We start from the raw sequence: 21,776 nt of genomic DNA on the forward strand, positions 1-21,776 counted from the left end.
CCGGACGTAGCTTTGCTGCAGGAGGTGCATTGGCACCAGGTCCGACTAATGTAACGGTTCCTCTGATCCCCATTGTAGCTGTTTTCCTTTTTATCACCCTTCTGTTTGGTCAATGAACTCATTTACATTGCATGCATGAGGTATAATGCCCCCTTGCTGTGCCACTGAATGTAATATCACGTTTATTTTTATTTATGTTTTTTTGCAGAGTTTTATATAGCGCGAACTTGACCCGAATCCAATCAGGTATCAGAGCTCTTTACATAGCACCAGTTACGTTACGTGAGGGCACACATTCATTTTTTTGTTATGCACGGGGAGATTAAGTGATTTGACCAGAATCACAGGATGTTTAGCGCCGTTACCGAGACTCGAACCCAGTTCCCCCAGGTCCGAGGTCGAGCGCCCTAACCTTAGGCCAACTCCTCTCCCCTAAGTTTATAAAACTTACACATCGGCAGCAGTGGGAAGTGGGAAAGACTGATGGAAAGGGATGCTTCTGTGGCAACCATCTTCTGTTACTGAAAAGTAAAACAGTCACCTAAAGGCTAGTGTCCAACAACTTGCAATGTGAATGCAGCAGAGGAGGGGGATTGTGCCACACTTAAAGCCTAGCGGTACAAAAGGGGGTGGTGATGGATGGAGCATCAGAACCAATCAAACACTCACACCCAGTCAACAGATCTGGGTTTAATCCATCACCGTTCTTTAGCCCACTCTGTCACCCCAGTTCAGACATGGCCATATGCAAAACAGTCTGACCCTGTGCCTCATGGGAACAGTCCAGCCCGAACTGCCAAGCCATGCCTTCCCTGGACCGGAAACAAGCTTCCTAGGACCGGTTTCTGGCATTTCAGCCGTCTTCAGCCAGGCTTGCTTGAATCCAGTGGCAAAGTGAGCAAGGAACTCACGTCTGAGCATACCCTGCCAACTTATGGCAAACAAAGCGGTACAAAAGGGGGTGGGGATGGATGGAGCATCAGAACCAATCAAACACTCACACCCAGTCAACAGATCTGGGTTTGATCCATCACCGTTCTTTAGCCCACTCAGCCTGGCACGTCACGGCACAGAGTATAGTCTTTCAGCTTATAAAATATTGTTCAAGTCACTCAGTCTGGTGTGTTGCATCAGCATGCCCACCTGCAGTACTTATAGCAATATTAACTCATGCGTGTAGCAGTGAATCGCTACAGTAATGGGCTTGCACAATATTTTCTACAGAAGCCATCTTTTCTGTGTGAAGTCCCTTGCAGTGCCATCATTTGCAGGACAGAAAGTTACAGCTACATGCGTTACATTACATTTACACATGATTTACAAACACATTTTGTAAACACTCTTTAGAAGGTTCTTATGGTTCAAGGGGACACATAGTTGAAATGTGCAGCACATTCTTAACAATTAGGAGGGCCGAGCAGTCCCAGGAAAGCTTGTACATTTAATCCATATATTCCATTCAGAGGCGTGGTGCAAGAGCCTCCAACATTCAGGGAACCCCCATTCCTTTGAAGGCCCATGAATATCTGTGAGATATGAGATGCTGCGGGCCCCTCCTTATATTATGCATAGAAGACCCATGGTTTTGTGTTGTGCCACTGGTCCCATTATTGTGAAAACGAGAGAGCAATGCTCTCCTCTTAAATACATATTTGTTTGTGTGAACACACCTTCAGATCTGCTTATTGTCAAGAATTCCTGTCATACAAGGGAAACACGCCCTTATGTAAACAGGAGAGCTGTTACATAACTCAAGGGAAACACGCCCTTATGTAAACAGGAGAGCTGTTACATAACTCAAGGGAAACACGCCCTTATGTAAACAGGAGAGCTGTTACATAACTCAAGGGAAACACGCCCTTATGTAAACAGGAGAGCTGTTACATAACTCAAGGAAAACACGCCCTATAAAGGGAGGAACCGGGAGGTACAAGGCTGTCGGATATTGTGTTTACACCGACGTACCTGCTTCGTGAAGAGCAGTGTTCCGGAGTGGTGCTCCAGTAAGGCAAGAACGGAGGTAGGTCGAGTCGTTACTCCCTGGGCCGTGTCTTGCCCCATCGTCACCTGTGAAGGACCCGGAAGCTCTACCGGTCAACCATTGAGCTTCGCTTTTTGACTCGGCTGAGTCCAAGCGCAGTGGCGCTTTTGCTGGTTGGAGTCGTAACTCCCAGCCCGACCAGAGACACAGGGACTGCCAGCTGTAACGCACACCAGGAGGTGTTTGCCGCGTTACAGACTCGGAAGTCCACAGGATCGATCGAGCGGCTGCTCTCGGTTCAGTCTTCTTGCTTGTGATTGGGGTATCGGTGACGCATCACCAGGAGGTGACTCCGCGTCCCGGTGCAGTCTGAGGAAGAGGTTGAGCGGCTGCTCCCTTCAGGTAGAGACCCCGGCTGGGTGTTTCCCTGACTCCTCGATTCTCCCCAACACTCTTCGTGCCCCTCACAGCCTACCGATTGGCATTGTCGGCCATTTCATTTCTGCCCTCTGTTGGCATACGCCGGGATCGGCGTATATGCAGAGGACGGTTAGGACCATCCGTGCTGTGGGCTGGTAACGTACTTAGCCTGGAGGATTCCAGTGACTATAACTTTTGTTTGTTCTTTGTATTTTATTTGCCTTCATTAAAAGAACTAACCCTTCACAAGTGGTTGCGTCCTCATTGTCGTGTCTGTTAAACGATCCTGAGATGTTCAGGGCGTTACAAAATATCCGACCTTAATAACACTAACTGTCTCCCGGTCGATAACAGACATGGCAACACTTGATGATGTGCTGGCTGCTTTAGCGGCCCTGCAAGTTGAAGTGGCTGCCTCTAGGCAAGAAACAGCCGATGTAAAAGCCAGACTGGATGCTATCCAATTGGACCCGCTCATGCCCAGCACCTCCCTCACGAACCAGACCCCTGCGGTAGTAGTGGAAATGCCGGTAGCCATCCCCTTGGCAACACCAGAGAGGTACAGTGGGGATCCTAACACAGTGCAGGTATTCCTCACACAAGTGGCGCTACATTTATCGTGCAAACCAAAGGCGTTCCCCACGAGTCAGGCTCGTGTGGCTTTCCTTATATCCTATTTGGCTGGAAACGCGGCACAATGGGCCGTACCTCTGGTGAGCAGGGACGACCCCCTCTTATGTGATTGGGGTGCTTTTCGCAAGGAATTCCTGAAGGTATTCGACAGCAGGGCTGACACGTACACGGCGGACCGTGAAATGCTTGAGTTGAGACAGGGATCCAACGACCTGGTGCAGTATCTCAACGCGTTCCGAAGGCTGGTTGCGGAAACCAAGTGGCCTGTTGCTAAACAGACGGCGCTCTTCCATCAAGGGCTGTGCGATGAGCTCAAGGACGCCGTGGCTCATATTGACCCTCAACCCAAGACATGTGAGGGCCTTATCAACCTGGTATTACGGCTGGAACATAGGCTAAGTGAAAGAAAGGGGGATCATGGGAGAAAAGGAAAATCCCTTCCATCCTATGTGACGGTGGGAAGTCCTGAAACTTCCACCGCATCCAAGGGAGAACCCATGGACATCAGCGCAATACGAGCGAGCCTCACAGCCACGGAGAAAGAGTCACGCCGTAAACAAGGATTGTGCCTATATTGTGGCAAAAAAGGCCACTACGTACGTGAATGCCCTGCCAAACCGAAGACGTCACGTTATCGGGCCAACCGGTCGGTAACAGCCGTGGTGGACATACCGGCGGAAAACTAGAGGACTCCAAGACCAGAGAAGGGGCATCTCGGAGTCACTCATCCATCCCTTCACTTTCCAACTCGGTCACTAAGAGACAACGACACCTGTTTATCACGGTGCACGTGGGAGTGCATGACCAGTGGATACCCGTTGTGGCCATGGTGGATTCAGGGGCCACTGGCATGTTTATGGACCACAACGAGGCATGCAGGCTAGGGCTAGTGCTTCTTCCCAAAGCAGTACCCGAAGACGTCTATGCGGTAGACGGAAGGCGATTGGTGACGGGGCCCATCGGACAGCACACGGGGGTCCTTCCGATGAGATATGGGAGGAACCATTTGGAACAAATCGATTTTAACATCATCCGAGCGCCCCAATATGGCGTCATATTGGGATTGCCGTGGCTACAGAAACACAACCCCTTTGTGGATTGGCCAACACATCGCATCGAAATGACGTCACCGTATTGCATCCTGCATTGTGGAATAAGAACGGAATCCCTTGACGCAGATGAGAGCGGGAGTCAGACGGTGGCTACAGCGGCAGAAAAAGATGTGGCTCTCCCCCAGGCTTATCACAGTTTTGAGGATGTATTTGATGAGGTGAAGGCGGAAGTGCTACCACCACATAGACAGTTTGACTGCCAGATCGACCTGGTGCCAGGGGCCAGCGTTCCCAGCGGCAGGCTGTATGCCCTGACGGAGCCTGAAAACGTGCATCTCCGGGGGTACCTGGATAAACTCCTCAAGCTAGGATTCATCCGCCCGTCCAAGTCTCCGGCCGCCTCGCCACTCTTCTTCATCCCGAAGGCTAATGGGGAGCTGAGAGCCTGTGTGGACTTTAGGGCATTGAATGCGATAACCATAAAAAATCGGTACCCCTTGCCTCTCATCAGTGTACTTCTGGAACAGGTCAAGAAAGCTCGTATCTACACCAAGTTGGATTTGAAAGGGGCATACCATCTGGTGCGCATGAGGGACGGAGACGAGTGGAAGACCGCCTTTAAGACCAGGTTCGGCCTTTTTGAGTACCTCGTCATGCCGTTCGGTCTGTGCAACGCCCCGGCAGCCTTTCAGTACTTTTTGAATGAGGTATTCAGAGAGGAGTTGGATATCTACGTGGTCGTATATATCGACGACATCCTCATCTATTCGTCCAGTGTGGAGGAGCACGTACACCACGTCAAAGCTGTGCTCCAAAAGCTGAGGGAAAACATGCTGTTTTGTAAACTCAGCAAGTGTGACTTCCACGTCACATCCGTGGAATTCCTCGGAGTGATGCTGAGTCCAGAGGGACAGGAGATGGCAGAACGAAAGATCAAGGCGGTGAAAGAATGGCCGGTGCCCCAAAGCGTGAAGGACGTCCAAAGTTTCATTGGCTTCGCCAACTTTTACAGGCGGTTTATAGATGGATTTTCAGGAGTGGTGGCCCCAATCACACAGCTACTGAGGAAGTCCAAGGAGTTTGTCTGGTCCCCTGAAGCGAACAAAGCCTTTGAGGCCCTGAAAAGCGCCTTTGGTAAGGCGCCGGTGTTGGCTCACCCCGATCCGGATCTCCCCTACGTGGTGGAAGCGGACGCGTCGGATGTGGCGCTGGGGGCTATCTTGTCCCAACGCAACCACGACACAGGGGTGCTTCATCCCGTTGCGTACATGTCCCGCAAACTCAACGACGCCGAACGCAACTACCATATTGCGGAGAAGGAGCTTCTCGCAATCAAGGACGCCTTCACCGAATGGAGGCATTGGTTGATGGGGGCAAGACATGTGGTATCGGTGTACACGGACCATCGGAACCTACAGTTCATGACGGCCACTAGACACCTTTCTCCCAGGCAGCTGCGGTGGATGATCTTCTTTGCGGGGTTCAACTTCCGCATCACATATCGGCCGGGGACGGAAAACCGGAAGGCGGACGCCCTGTCCCGTCAATCTGCAGTTAAGGAACCATTGCCTGCAACCGAGCGTTCCATCATTTCCCCGAGGATGGTATTGGGGGTTATCCAACCGGATACTTTCCTGAGGGGAATAAAGAGAGGGATCAGGTCATTCGCATGGCGGAGGTGGCTCCTCAGTCACAGAGAATGGCAGCTGAAGGACGGGATACCCCTGAAGGGCAGGTGCCTATTGATACCCACGCCTAGGCTAAGGAAACAAGCATTCATCTGGTGCCATGACTCTCCATGCGCAGGTCATTTGGGCTTTGAAAAAACGGTGGCTAGCATGGGACGGCATTTCTGGTGGCCAACCATGAGAGTGGATGTCAGGAGGTGGGGACAGGAGTGTCCTACGTGTGCTACCATGAAGGCCGACCATGGCCGAACCCAAGGGCTCTTACATCCACTTCCGACCCCGGATAGACCATGGGATAGCATATCACTGGACTTCGTGGTGGGCCTAGCGGTAGACCAGGGGATGACGGCAATACTGGTGGTGGTGGATTACTTGACGAAAATGGGGCACTTCATCCCCTGCAAGAGAGTCCCTACGGCCGGGGAATTGGCGTCACTACTCCTAAAGAATGTGGTACGACTGCATGGATTACCTGGGGTGATCGTGTCGGACCGGGGGTCGCAGTTTACTGCGCAATTCTGGAAGACTTGGTGCACTGCGCTGCATGTTAAGACCGCCCTGTCCACCAGCTACCACCCTCAAACGGACGGCCAAACCGAGCGCCTGAACCAAACGCTCAAACAGTATCTGCGATGTTTTGTGGACCAGGGCAGGGAAGAATGGGTCGACTTGCTATGGGTTGCAGAGATAGCCTATAACAACGCCACTCACAGCTCCACACAGTCATCTCCGTTCTATAGCAACTATGGCCAACATCCCAGGTTCTTGCCGTTTCTACATCCGTTCAGAGAGGACAGGATTCCCGCCACAGCGGACAGGGTGGCACACATAAAAGACACGTTGATGCGCTCAAGGGCTGTCCTAATAGAGGCCAAGAGAAGATACAAGGCTGTGGCAGATAGGAAGAGAAGGCCCGGGCCACTGTACCGCACTGGAGACTACGTCTGGATATCCACAAGAAACATGAGGTTTCGAAAGAACAGTGTGTTCCATCCCAAATACATGGGCCCCTATCGAATTACCAAGTGTATGGGTCCCGTGAACGTGAAGGTGTGCTTGCCCCAGTCATTGCGGATACACCCGGTCTTTCATGTATCATTGCTCAAACCAGCACCCTCCAAGCCGTCTGGGACACCTAGGCCGGTATGCGTGGAGTCGGAGGTGGAGTATGAAGTGTCGGGCATACGGGCGTCCAAATGGCGCAGGGGGAAGCTGTGGTACCTGGTTGCGTGGAAAGGCTATGGCCCGGAGGAGCATTCATGGGAACCGGCTGAAGGGGTTCATGCTCCGCGCTTGGTCTCCTTGTTCCATCGGCGTTTTCCTGCCAGCGCTGGACCCGTGGGGAGCCGCTGAGAGGGAGGATGTACTGTCAAGAATTCCTGTCATACAAGGGAAACACGCCCTTATGTAAACAGGAGAGCTGTTACATAACTCAAGGGAAACACGCCCTTATGTAAACAGGAGAGCTGTTACATAACTCAAGGGAAACACGCCCTTATGTAAACAGGAGAGCTGTTACATAACTCAAGGGAAACACGCCCTTATGTAAACAGGAGAGCTGTTACATAACTCAAGGAAAACACGCCCTATAAAGGGAGGAACCGGGAGGTACAAGGCTGTCGGATATTGTGTTTACACCGACGTACCTGCTTCGTGAAGAGCAGTGTTCCGGAGTGGTGCTCCAGTAAGGCAAGAACGGAGGTAGGTCGAGTCGTTACTCCCTGGGCCGTGTCTTGCCCCATCGTCACCTGTGAAGGACCCGGAAGCTCTACCGGTCAACCATTGAGCTTCGCTTTTTGACTCGGCTGAGTCCAAGCGCAGTGGCGCTTTTGCTGGTTGGAGTCGTAACTCCCAGCCCGACCAGAGACACAGGGACTGCCAGCTGTAACGCACACCAGGAGGTGTTTGCCGCGTTACAGACTCGGAAGTCCACAGGATCGATCGAGCGGCTGCTCTCGGTTCAGTCTTCTTGCTTGTGATTGGGGTATCGGTGACGCATCACCAGGAGGTGACTCCGCGTCCCGGTGCAGTCTGAGGAAGAGGTTGAGCGGCTGCTCCCTTCAGGTAGAGACCCCGGCTGGGTGTTTCCCTGACTCCTCGATTCTCCCCAACACTCTTCGTGCCCCTCACAGCCTACCGATTGGCATTGTCGGCCATTTCATTTCTGCCCTCTGTTGGCATACGCCGGGATCGGCGTATATGCAGAGGACGGTTAGGACCATCCGTGCTGTGGGCTGGTAACGTACTTAGCCTGGAGGATTCCAGTGACTATAACTTTTGTTTGTTCTTTGTATTTTATTTGCCTTCATTAAAAGAACTAACCCTTCACAAGTGGTTGCGTCCTCATTGTCGTGTCTGTTAAACGATCCTGAGACGTTCAGGGCGTTACACTTATATATTAAATGTATGCTGTTTTTTTCTGCAGTCTGCTCTGGCGCATTAACATCCTAATTCTCTTTAATGATTGAGGACAGTCCGACCTTCTTTTGTGTTGTCTTTTTTTCTTTATACGCGTCTTAATGGCCTTAATCAAAAAAAATTCTTTACCAAATAAGTATTCCCATTGTTCTGTAATCTGCGTGTGGAATTTGTGCCACAGTGGCATAATTAGCCTCTGTATACACGTACCCCAATGATCAACCTATTTTCACACTAACAATTAATTAACCTGCTTAGTCACTCACCTTTCGTGCACCTACTCGGTCTTTTCTCACACAATCCAACTCATCCATCTACTGAGCCGCTGTCGTTCTGACCTTTAATTACATCCCCACTACCTACCTACTCTTCCACCATTCCCCAACTAAACCATTCACAAGCTCATTCTTTTACTTGACCACACATCCATCTGCTGAATTGTTTTTTCAGCCATCTGTCTACTCATCCGCCAACACGTGCTGATTCGTCTGGCATCACCAGTAGGCTCCTCTGACGTTATCCTGGCTCATCTATCTAGCAAGCTACTTGTCCACCATCCAGCTACTTAGCGTTACAGATAACCATCCACTTTTACTCTCATTCACTTACCTACTCTTCCTCACAACATTCCCATCCCCCTCCACTTACTCATTCATCAACACTTAAACTTCTCCATCTACTCACTGGTCTGTACATCTGTCCTTACTCACCCACCCTTCCATCGGCTAACTCACTTAGCCATCTACAAGCCATTTATTAACGTTCTCATCCTCTTATATCTAATCACCAGCAAGTGAAAAATCTACCTGATCCTTACCATCCGCCCAGTCTTCCATCCACCTACTTACTCATTCATCCTCATGACTATGCATTTTTTGCCTCCTCTCCCTTTCATCCATTGTTAGACCTGTCAGCCCTTTGGGTGGTCCCTCCTCATCATTATTTATTTTGTCCCACTTTTACCTCAAGCCCTGTTAGTATTTTTTCCTTTTTGGGAACCACCAGACTTTTTAGTATTGATGCAGATTCAGGGAGCCATTTTATCTACCCCTGGAACTTCTGTCTGAGGGCCTGGAGCACAAAATGGTGGCCACCCATTGTCACCTGTGACATCACTGGAACCTACCAGCACCTTCCAGAACATTCCAGAACCCTGTGACAGTGAGAGGCAGGTTTAGAATGTTGGGAAGGCATCTCCAGGTTGGCAGTTGGAGTTGGCAGTTGGCACCTGACTGGTGAAGAGAGAGGAGCACAAACCTGAAGGAGGAAGGAGTGAGGCAGCAGGGGTGGAAACTTGTGCCTGGAGTGGGGTCCATAAACCCACCCTTGATACTAGTCCCTACTGACTGAGCCCAGCCTGGAGCCCTGTGTGGGATAAAGTCAAGAAGAACCAACACAAGGACCTGAACAGCCGGAACAGGCCTTGGAAGTAAAGAACAGCAAGTTCCTGACCTGTCTATTGGTTTCCCTGGATTCCGACGTCGAGAAGCCTGGAGACCTGGGGCCGGAGGTGAAGAAGCGGCGCTGACTGGAAAGCAGACGTCGTACCCGGAGCCGCCAGAGGTCGAGAGAGGGCGCCGACGGAGGTCGTGGAGAGTACCAGAGGTCGAGGAGGAAGTCACCCGAGGTCGAGTGTGCGGCGTCAACGGGGGAGTGAAGTCCGCCCTCCGGAGTCGCCGGAGACCGAGGTGAATCGTACCGGAGGTCGGGAGTGGAGATCGCACTCCGGAGTCGCCGGAACCTGAGGAAAGGAGCACCGGAGGTCGGGAGTGGAGGTCGCACTCCGGAGTCGTCCGGAAGCGGGGAGACCGTGACCCTTTGACGCCGGAACTCGACAGCGAGCCGAGGCCGCCCGCTGACATCGATCCGGAACCGCATCACGGCGTCCACAGGAACTGACATCGAGCCGAGGCCGGCTAGCGACATCGAACCGGAACCGCCTCACGGCGTCGACACGACTCCGGCGGCGTCGGAACTTCATAAAAAGTGCAGTAAGTGGAATAGAGGGCGCCTAAGGCCCTGTGAAGCCCTAAGAGACCATCCTAGGGGCTAGAGAGGTGCTGGAACCAGCTTGATAGTGCCAGGGGGAGCTGAGACTAATACAGAGGGGTTGTGTAGTGTGGGAGAGCCAGATCTCTAGATTCCCCCTTGATCTACCTCAGTTTAGGCCTCAGCCTTGTCCAAGCCAGGTAGTACACCCCTCAGGTCATCCAAAACTCTACAAGCTGGGATTGGGCCAAATCATCCCATAGTACCTCAGGAATGTGAACTGATTTTCAAGTGTCACTGTTGGCTTTTATTATTTATTGAGAGCACTGTATTTATTGTATTCATCCTATTTATGGCCGCACAGTATTTATTGCCTCACAGTATTTATTGTTTCACAGTATTTATTGTCGCACAGTATTTATTGTCTCGCAGTATTTATTGCCTCATAATATTTAATTGCCTTTTATGTAATGCACTTATATTTATGCCTTGATTATTTATGATCTACCTTATTTATTGAATCGTTGAAGTATTATTTATTTGACTTACCCTTCCACAGGAAAAGCCTTGTGTACTGTGATTGTATTATTATTTATTTAATCAGCAACTAAGAGAAAAGAAGATAAAGAGATATATTTTCAGTATAATTTTTAAGGTGTAGTGTCGTTTTTGGAACGGATGCACGCGTGGTTATTGTGTGGGTATGACGTATGCTTAGCACGGTGCCTGATCCCTGACCACTCGAGCCAAGCTACCACAGTGTATGTCTGGGAGAACACCACCACCCTTCCAGTGTGGGAGTGTTTTTCTAACATAATTGGTGTTCAGTGGTGGGATAGAGCTGTGCCTACGTATACTCGACAATAACTGTGGGTAGTCCATAGGCCTACACCGGGAGTTTTCTCCAAGCGGACTTCCTAATTGTGAGTTTTTGTTTTTTCCAAATTTACTCTGGTGGTGGGAGGAGGTATTATAAAAGGTACCCCCCTGCATAGCTTCTGCAATTAACTGTCCTCTGACCTGAGTGGGCAAGATGGAGTTTGTATTGGAGAATTTAGAAACGTACACTGTGGCCCAACTCAGGGAGTTTTGTCAGCGGGAGGGGTTGTATTGTCCCCCAGGAGCAAAGAAGGGTGCACTCCAAACCAGCTTAAGGGCTTGGGGGGAGGCACGACGAGAAAGCAAGGCTGAGGAGGAGGACAAGGATAGAGAGCCCGACAGTGAGGGAGCTGGTTTGTACCAACCTGAGGTGGGGAACCTGTTAGCGGGGCCCAGGACACTTTCCAGGAAGGGCAGCAGTGCCTCTAGCGGTGGCTTGTCTGAAGTGGAGTTAACAGACCGGAGGGAGAAAAGACAGCTCACATGGGACTTAGCAAGGCTGGAGAAAGAGAAGGAGGAACAGAGGATGGCTCATGAGTTGAGGTTAAGGGAGATACATCTCCAGATCCTACGAGTCGGGGCACACCCTGTTCCTAATGGTGGCAGCGAAGAAAGAGAGTTCACCAGGGAACCCAAACCCTATTTGCCGAAGGACATAGTGGCTAGCTATGGTGTGGGCGACGATATTGCCAAGTGGCTAGCGGCCTATGAGGTCTCATTAAGGGCCCATGGGGTTCCAGAGAAGTACTGGGGAGGGGGATTGTACAGGTACATGCCTCCAGCTGGTAGGGATGCATTATTGGCCCTAGAGCAGGATGAGCAGACCCACTACCCCACCATGAAAGTGGCGCTCATACGAAAGTTTGGACTAACACCCGAGAAATACAGACAGAAGTTCCGGGGTAGCCACAAACTGGGCACACAGAATTGGGTGGACTTCCTGGATTATGCAAAGAAGGCATTAGAGGGTTGGATTCAGGGCAGTGAAGTGAGGAACTACGAGGGGTTGTTTGATTTAGTATTGAAGGAACACCTGCTCGAAAAATGTTTCCCTGAACTGCGTCAACACCTGGTGGATAGCAAGCTGACCAATCCCCGGAAGCTTGCTGAGGAGGCGGACATTTGGGCTAGTACCCGGGTGTCCACAAGGGGGACTGGAGGGGATACTCAAAAGGCCGGACAGGGCGCCCCCCAGAAGAAAGAGGGAGGGGAAAAGAAAAAGGAGTTCTCCAAAGGCCCCCAAAATAATTTCCAAGGAAAGGGAACAGGATTCACCCCTAGGGCTAACCCACCCAGAAACCCTAATCCTGGCCAGAGTCAGCAGCCAAGGGTTGTCCATTGCTTCGAGTGCGGTGGCGTTGGACACTATAAGGGAGATGCGAAGTGCCCGAAACGACCACCCCCTCCCATTGGAGGAAAGGCCCCCGGAGTAGCTAGTGCAGTGCTCGGGGAGGAGATGCCCTTAACTAAGGGAAGGGAGTGGGCGGGTGTCACTTTAGTGTCCCTGGGAGAACGGGAGATGGTTCCTAAGATCCAGGTGCCCGCAAATACCGTAAAGTATGGGCAGTGGGTCACCATCAACGGCCACAGAGGGGAGGCTCTGAGAGACACAGGAGCCAGTATGACTATGGTACGTAGCCAACTGGTGTCTCCAGAGCAGGTAATTCCCGATGTACTCCACCCAGCCGCGATGGCTGACGGCAGAACAGGCCACTATCCAGTGGCCGAGGTTCCCTTTGAATGGGAGGGGGTTGCAGGTTCACTTCGAGTTGCCGTAAGCCCTGCCGTGCCAGTCGATTGTCTACTGGGGAATGACATGGAGCACAATGCTTGGAAGGAGGTGGAATACCGGACTCACACTGAGATGCTGGGTACACCTGACTGGGCCTGTGCGAGCACAGGGTCCGCGACTACCCGGAGAGGGAGTTCGTTCAGGCTGGAGCCTGGAACAAAGGCCCAGCCAGCTGCCGATCAAGGGAAGAACCGAGGACAGGAGGAGCCTGCCTCGGCGTCCGCACCCCGTAGGACGGATAGGCCACCGGAGGTGGTGGACCAGGAGTCTGCGGTGGGGGATGTCACCAAACTGGAGGACCTACCCATCCCGGCCGAGTGGCACGTGGAGGGAGGCCCGACCAGGGAGGAATTCTGCCAGGGCCAGGAGGAGTGCCCTACCCTTGAGGGACTGAGGCGACAGACCGAAGCCCAGGCAGCAGGGAACGTTGAAGGGAACTACAGTGTTTACTGGGAGGATGGCCTCCTCTACAGTGAACCCAAGGCACCCCTACATGGATCGTCACGAGCCTTGGTAGTCCCTCAACGTTATCGAGCCTTCCTTCTGGAGTTGGCTCACGAGATCCCATTGGCAGGACACCTGGGGCAAGACAAGACCTTTGCCCGTCTTGTCCCACACTTTTATTGGCCTCAGATGAAAGTGTCGTCCGACAACTACTGCCGGACATGTGTGTCTTGCCAAGCCAGTGGGAAAACAGGGGTGAAGCTGAAAGCTCCCCTGGAACCACTTCCTGTCGTTAGCACCCCCTTTGAAAGGGTGGGCATCGACATTGTGGGTCCATTAGATCCGCCTACTACAGCTGGTCACAGGTTTAACCTGGTTTTGGTGGATCATGCCACACGGTACCCAGAGGCTATACCTCTGAGGACCATTACAGCACCTGTTGTGGCTAGGGCCCTGATGGGAATCTTTACCCGAGTGGGCTTTCCCAAGGAAGTTGTGTCCGACAGGGGGACCAACTTCATTTCAGCATACATGCGGGCTATGTGGAAGGAGTGTGGAGTGACCTACCGGTTCACAACTCCTTACCACCCCCAGACCAATGGTCTGGTGGAGAGGTTTAACAAAACCTTGAAAGGCATGATCAGAAGTCTGCCTGAAAGCCTGCGGAGGAAATGGGACGTCCTCCTACCCTGTTTATTGTTTTCCTACAGGGAAGTGCCACAGAAGGGAGTGGGCTTCAGCCCCTTCGAGCTTTTGTATGGGCACCCTGTACGTGGACCTCTCAACCTGGTGAGAGACGGATGGGAAAGAACTCCCAGGAAGCTTCCCCAGGATGTGGTGAGCTACATGCTGGCCTTCCGGAGCCAAATGGCTAAGTTGTGGAAGCAAGCTTCTGACAACTTGGAAGCCAGCCAAGCAGTAATGAAGGCGTGGTATGACCACAACGCTCACCCGGTGGAGTTGGAACCTGGCCAGAAGGTGTGGGTGATCGAACCAGGAGAGCTTAGCGCCCTCCAGGATCGCTGGTCAGGACCCTTTGAGGTATTGGAGAAGAAGGGTAAGGCTACCTATCTGGTGGATCTTAAGACCCCTCGCCAGCCCCTGCGGGTGCTGCATGCCAACCGCCTCAAACCCCACCACGAGAGGCCCGAAGTCATTTTGATGATGGTGACTGACGGAGCAGAGGACGTGGAAAGCGAGCCTCTCCCCGATTTATTTGCGTCTCAAGAGAAGGATGGGTCGGTGGAGGGAGTGATTCTCTCCCCATCTCTAACTCCTGAACAGCAGGAGGACTGCCGCCAGGTCCTGGGACAGTACTCTTCGTTGTTCTCCCTTGTTCCGGGTAGGACTCACCTGTGCGTCCATGACGTGGACACAGGAGACAGCCCACCTGTGAAGTCCAAGATCTACCGGATGTCAGACAAGGTGAAGGCCAGCATTAACAGTGAAGTCACTAAGATGCTGGAGCTAGGAGTGATCGAACCTTCCAGCAGCCCCTGGTCCAGTCCGGTGGTGTTAGTACCAAAAGCCGCACCACCGGGTGGCCAACCGGAACTGAGGTTCTGTGTGGACTACCGGGGACTGAACTCAGTAACCAAAACTGATGCTCATCCGATCCCTAGGGCGGATGAATTGATTGACCGGCTGGGAGCTGCCCAATATCTAAGTACCTTTGACCTTACTTCTGGGTACTGGCAGATCTCTCTGACTAATGGAGCTAGGGAAAGGTCAGCCTTCTCCACGCCCAATGGCCACTACCAGTTCTGTGTGATGCCCTTTGGGCTCAAGAACGCACCTGCCACGTTTCAGCGTCTGGTGAACCAGATCCTCACCGGAATGGAGAGTTTCTCTGCTGCTTATCTGGATGACATAGCCGTCTTCAGTAACAGCTGGGAGGATCACTTGTGTCACCTGCAAGCTGTTCTTCAGGCTCTGAGACAAGCTGGTTTAACGATCAAGGCCAGCAAGTGCCAGATCGGGCAGGGGTCGGTAGTGTACCTTGGACACTTGGTGGGTAGGGGAGCGGTGCAACCCCTCCAGGCGAAGATCGAGGCCATCATGGCCTGGGAACCCCCCAAGACTCAGACTGAGGTCCGAGCATTTTTGGGCCTCACCGGATACTACCGCCGCTTCGTGAAGGGTTACGGTACCATCGTGGCCCCCCTCACGGAGCTTACGTCCAAGAAGCAACCTCGACGGGTAGTCTGGACGGTGGCTTGTCAGCAGGCATTCGTGAAGCTGAAGCAAGCCATGTGCGAGGCCCCGGTCTTAAGGGCCCCAGACTTTTCCAAGAAGTTCATTGTTCAGACAGATGCATCGGAACATGGCATTGGGTCAGTGTTATCGCAACTCAATGAAGAGGGTCTGGATCAACCCGTGGTTTTCCTATCCCGGAGACTACTTCCCAGGGAACAGAAGTGGAGTGCAATAGAGCGAGAAGCCTTTGCAGTGGTATGGGCTCTGAAGAAGTTGCGGCCATACCTGTTTGGCTCGCACTTCCTAGTTCAGACCGACCACAGACCCCTTCGTTGGCTGATGCAGATGAAGGGGGAGAATCCCAAGTTGTTGAGGTGGTCTATCTCCCTACAGGGAATGGACTTTCAGGTGGAACATCGGCCTGGAGTGGACCACGCCAATGCAGACGGTCTCTCAAGGTATTTCTGCCTTAGTGATGAGAACTCCCAAGGGGTTGGGTAGCTCTCCCCACTTTCAGCTGGGGGGGACGCGTGTTAGACCGGTCAGCCCTTTGGGTGGTCCCTCCTCATCATTATTTATTTTGTCCCACTTTTGCCTCAAGCCCTGTTAGTATTTTTTCCTTTTTGGGAACCACCAGACTTTTTAGTATTGATGCAGATTCAGGGAGCCATTTTATCTACCCCTGGAACTTCTGTCTGAGGGCCTGGAGCACAAAATGGTGGCCACCCATTGTCACCTGTGACATCACTGGAACCTACCAGCACCTTCCAGAACATTCCAGAACCCTGTGACAGTGAGAGGCAGGTTTAGAATGTTGGGAAGGCATCTCCAGGTTGGCAGTTGGAGTTGGCAGTTGGCACCTGACTGGTGAAGAGAGAGGAGCACAAACCTGAAGGAGGAAGGAGTGAGGCAGCAGGGGTGGAAACTTGTGCCTGGAGTGGGGTCCATAAACCCACCCTTGATACTAGTCCCTACTGACTGAGTCCAGCCTGGAGCCCTGTGTGGGATAAAGTCAAGAAGAACCAACACAAGGACCTGAACAGCCGGAACAGGCCTTGGAAGTAAAGAACAGCAAGTTCCTGACCTGTCTATTGGTTTCCCTGGAGTCCGACGTCGAGAAGCCTGGAGACCTGGGGCCGGAGGTGAAGAAGCGGCGCTGACTGGAAAGCAGACGTCGTACCCGGAGCCGCCAGAGGTCGAGAGAGGGCGCCGACGGAGGTCGTGGAGAGTACCAGAGGTCGAGGAGGAAGTCACCCGAGGTCGAGTGTGCGGCGTCAACGGAGTCGCCGGAGACCGAGGTGAATCGTACCGGAGGTCGGGAGTGGAGATCGCACTCCGGAGTCGCCGGAACCTGAGGAAAGGAGCACCGGAGGTCGGGAGTGGAGGTCGCACTCCGGAGTCGTCCGGAAGCGGGGAGACCGTGACCCTTTGACGCCGGAACCCGACAGCGAGCCGAGGCCGCCCGCTGACATTGATCCGGAACGCCTCACGGCGTCAACAGGAACTGACATCGAGCCGAGGCCGGCTAGCGACATCGAACCGGAACCGCCTCACGGCGTCGACACGACTCCGGCGGCGTCGGAACTTCATAAAAAGGGCAGTAAGTAGAATAGAGGGCGCCTAAGGCCCTGTGAAGCCCTAAGAGACCATCCTAGGGGCTAGAGAGGTGCTGGAACCAGCTTGATAGTGCCAGGGGTGAGCTGAGACTAATACAGAGGGGTTGTGTAGTGTGGGAGAGCCAGATCTCTAGATTCCCCCTTGATCTACCTCAGTTTAGGCCTCAGCCTTGTCCAAGCCAGGTAGTACACCCCTCAGGTCATCCAAAACTCTACAAGCTGGGATTGGGCCAAATCATCCCATAGTACCTCAGGAATGTGAACTGATTTTCAAGTGTCACTGTTGGCTTTTATTATTTATTGAGAGCACTGTATTTATTGTATTCATCCTATTTATGGCCGCACAGTATTTATTGCCTCACAGTATTTATTGTTTCACAGTATTTATTGTCGCACAGTATTTATTGTCTCGCAGTATTTATTGCCTCATAATATTTAATTGCCTTTTATGTAATGCACTTATATTTATGCCTTGATTATTTATGATCTACCTTATTTATTGAATCGTTGAAGTATTATTTATTTGACTTACCCTTCCACAGGAAAAGCCTTGTGTACTGTGATTGTATTATTATTTATTTAATCAGCAACTAAGAGAAAAGAAGATAAGGAGATATATTTTCAGTATAATTTTTAAGGTGTAGTGTCGTTTTTGGAACGGAGGCACGCATGGTTATTGTGTGGTATGACGTATGCTTAGCACGGTGCCTGATCCCTGACCACTCGAGCCAAGCTACCACAGTGTATGTCTGGGAGAACACCACCACCCTTCCAGTGTGGGAGTGTTTTTCTAACATCCATCTTATGCATTCATCAATACGTTCTGCAGACTCACTCATTCCTCATCTGTCTTGCTGCCCATAAACCTGTTTATTCACCAACTTATACACCAACTAATCATACATTCACCTAATCATTGCTATCCACTTACTCATGCTGTAGTCACCTTGTCCATAACACACATATTAATTCAAGCAAAACTCATACATAAATTCCTGTGCTTCTCCACTTGCACATTCATCCACATAGCTACACATTCATGCACAGCGCACCAGCTTACCCACCTATTCATCCTCCTCCTCACTCATCATTCCCTTCAGTTAGTTCACTCACCACCCATTGATCCAACTACCCATCAACTCACAATGAATCGACCTACTCACAGTTTATCCACCTATTTACACACTCACCACAGTAACTTTTTAGAAGTGGGAGCGTAAAATGCACCACTCACCAGTCCAATTAACTCTCCATGATTCCAACTTTTTCTATCCATCCTTCTTCCAATCATCCACATGCTCTTTCACCATTCATTGATATGTTTGCCAACTAATTCCCTCATCACCTACGTATGCATCCACCTCCTTACTCATCCATCCGTCTAACACTTTATTTATCTACCTACCCACTCATCCACCAAATAGCTGTTTACTCATTTGCCTACATATATTCATCCATTCATCTAACATTACATCATTCTCCTCTCTTCCATACTAATCCATTCACATGCTCAATCATTCACTATTGACTGCCTTCCTGACCCATGCAACACTATTCACTCATCCACCAACAACATGTACTCGTACTGATTCACCTGTTTAACTAGACATACACCATTCTATCCACCCACAGTTCACCTAGGTATACATCCATGCACCTTCCCGTCACATCTATCAGCCCAGTAAACTACTGTCATCCATCCATACGCTCTTTCTCCTTTTATACATCCATTCACACAGTCCTATAACTATTCACACATTCGCCCTGCATCCACCCATTCATCTACCTACAAATTCATGCACACACCTACTAAAACAGGCATCCACTTATTTATCCACCTTCCACCCACCTCTCAATTGTTCAACTGCCTACTCAACCATCCATCCCCCTACTCATATATTTATCCTACTTTAATATTTGCTTCCCCTTTTGTCCACTACAATCATGTATACACATACCTGATCATTCAATATTCTACTCGTACACCTACTCACCAACCTACCCATTAATCAGTCAACTAAAGGTTTCACCACCCTTTTTTCTCATCTACCCACTTATCCATCTGAGACCCCATCTATTAATGCTCTGGCCCACTCTCATATTCACTCCAGCCACCCCATCAACGCATGGCTTCTTCTTTAATGATTCATGCTGGAGTTTAGGAGGAGTTTGTAAAAATACATGGCTTGTGCCCCTTTCAGTATTTTAGTCAACTGAAAAGATAGTGCTGGGTAAACATCCTTCATACTTCTCTTTTTTGACATATGCAATTACGGTTGGTATGTTTTGAGAGATAATCATGTTTCAAACTAGGAACTTTGTGGCTAAATTTATTTTGCAAACAGTTTGATTCCAGATTAGTAGTTGGTGGAATGTAAAACCAGGGAAACTGCTTCAACGTGATTCTGCAGCTGTGTTTTTTTCATCAGTATGAATTTACCTCAGTACCAAGGTAGTTCATCATATGCCGCATAATTATCTGATTTTTTAGGTTGAGCCTGGGCAGCGCATGCACTGTTCTGCGAGGCATGCTGTATTCAGGTAGGGACTTGAAGCTCCACTCTCTCTCACCTATATTTTTCATTGGCTTTTGTCATTTTCCACTGTAAACTATGGCTGTTGATTGGTCAATAGGCTTAGTAGTCCCTCCTTAGTACCGCCTGGTTGCATTTTGTAAAATCCCATCTTGACACCCCCGTTACGTGTGTTGTTACTCTCTAGGCTTTAATTACAGCCTTTGAGGAATATTTTCTCAAATAGCTTTGTCCTGCCTGCTTTTGCAAACAGGACATTCACTCTCCTAATGCTTTTAAAATTGTTATAGCACAAACACATTTGCAATGCAAGAGGTCTTACATTTGAGAAAGTTTAAGCTATTGGCAATGTGCCTTTTATTTATCTGTTTTAAAAACAACACATAAATAAAAGGCATTGTCATTTACAATGCCAGTAGCTAAAACTCTTGTAAATGCAAGACCTATTGCATCGCAAATGCTTGTTACTCTTGCTGTTCAGTCCGGGGGTAAGGGGACACACAAGCAGGCACCATTCCAGGCACACTCCAAGCTCAGGGCTGAGCCTTGCACAGTGCCAGCCGCGTTGCCCCTCAGTATCTCCAAGCGCTGATGATCTCCCTTGGTCTCTCCGCTACGGCTGCAGGATCGATGGCCATCTTGGGCTGCCCCCGCCCTTGTACTAGGCTCAGCCACTGTGTGGCTCCCCGCATGTGGGGTCCCCTGTCGTGCCTGCCGAGTCCTCCAGGTCCTCCGATATCAGCAGTCGCAAGCAGGCTCTGCGCGTTGTTCAGACTTCATCTGCTGCAATGTTTGACCCCGGTCGTGCCAGCCCGCTGCTCTGGGCTGCGGCCACATCTCAAGTTGCTGTGGTGGAGAAATGGGCCCTCATCTCTCCCCAAAACCACAAGGGTCTGCTTGTCGCCGCTATCTGCAGCCGGGCGTGAGGAGGATGATGGGGGCCCCTCCGGATCACCGCCCGCACACCAGCTCTGTCCCACCAGCAGCCGTTGCAGAAGAACCGTAGATAGGAGCCACGGCTGCCTCACCTCTCAGGCCCTGGCCAGGGTCGCCATTCCGGTCCTCAGTGGGACCACTGCGGCCTCCGCCGGGATCCATTGAGTCATCCACAGGATCGGTGACTGCGGGGTGGCGAGAAGTGCAGGGGAGAAGCGCACGTCCCGTTCTGCTCTGGGATAGAGGGAGCTGCGTACAGGTTCCGCCCTAGGCCGCCTCTTCCTGCAGGCCTGAGCAGTGGCCTCCTTGTTCCTCGCTGCTCAGGGTGTTAGGGCCGTTGTATTTCTTCGCTGCTTGGGCCGATCGATTCGAGGGATCGGCGTTAACCGATCCCAATGTCTTTCTGCTATTTATGGTTGCTTTTTACATGATTTTGAAAGGATTTACGGGCGGACGGACCGGCAGCTCAAGAGGCTCACGTCCTGTTGGCCATGTTGCCTGGCCACGCCCCCTAGAGAGAATAACTTTAATATCTTTTTTAATGTAATTCAAAATACCATGAGGTTCCAGAGCGTTCAGGTTTTCCCTTAGTTCTAATAACACAGAGCTCACATTTTGTAGCCAGGGGATTTTTTCTGAATGATCCAAACCTAAACAGTCCTTAATGACCTCCCTGGTAAATTAGTGCCCTCCTTCGACCAGATGTCATTCTATGTTCTCAAGATACTTATTTGAATGGTCTCTATATTCAAAACCCAATTTTTTATTTATGATTGAGATGGAAATTGAACTGTGTACACCCAATAATCTTTGTAAAAATACTTTTTCTTGCACTTTTAACACATGATACTTATCTCCGCCCCTCAGCGGGGAGCTATGCAGAGCTACCGATATGCATTTCCTTTTATACAACTTTCACCATATCTCGATTTTATCTTCTTGGAGTATCTAATAATCACTGACATACCCCTTATAAAAATTAATTTAGCTATCTCCATATGTGCTGACCAATTACTTTTTGAGGAAAATATGATACCTAGAAAATTAAAAGTTTTAACCTCTGTTAATTTTTGTCCATGTACATAAAAACATTTCCGGGTCTCCTCTTATTCCCACAGGACATAATAAAAGTTTTCCCTAGATTAAATGTAAGGGCTCTATCGTCCATAAAAATTACAAACTAATGAATAAGCCGTTC

At 50.7% G+C, this 21,776-nt stretch overlaps 1 protein-coding gene across 3 annotated transcripts in view; it reads left to right on the forward strand.

The window, feature by feature from the left end:
* TMEM143 (transmembrane protein 143) overlaps positions 1-21,776 on the forward strand; it is a 283,275-nt gene that overhangs the window by 193,953 nt on the left and 67,546 nt on the right. The gene's annotated exons all lie outside the window — the stretch shown is intronic.

Source organism: Triturus cristatus, chromosome 7, assembly GCF_964204655.1.
Source record: "Triturus cristatus chromosome 7, aTriCri1.1, whole genome shotgun sequence".
Lineage (NCBI taxonomy): Eukaryota > Metazoa > Chordata > Amphibia > Caudata > Salamandridae > Triturus > Triturus cristatus.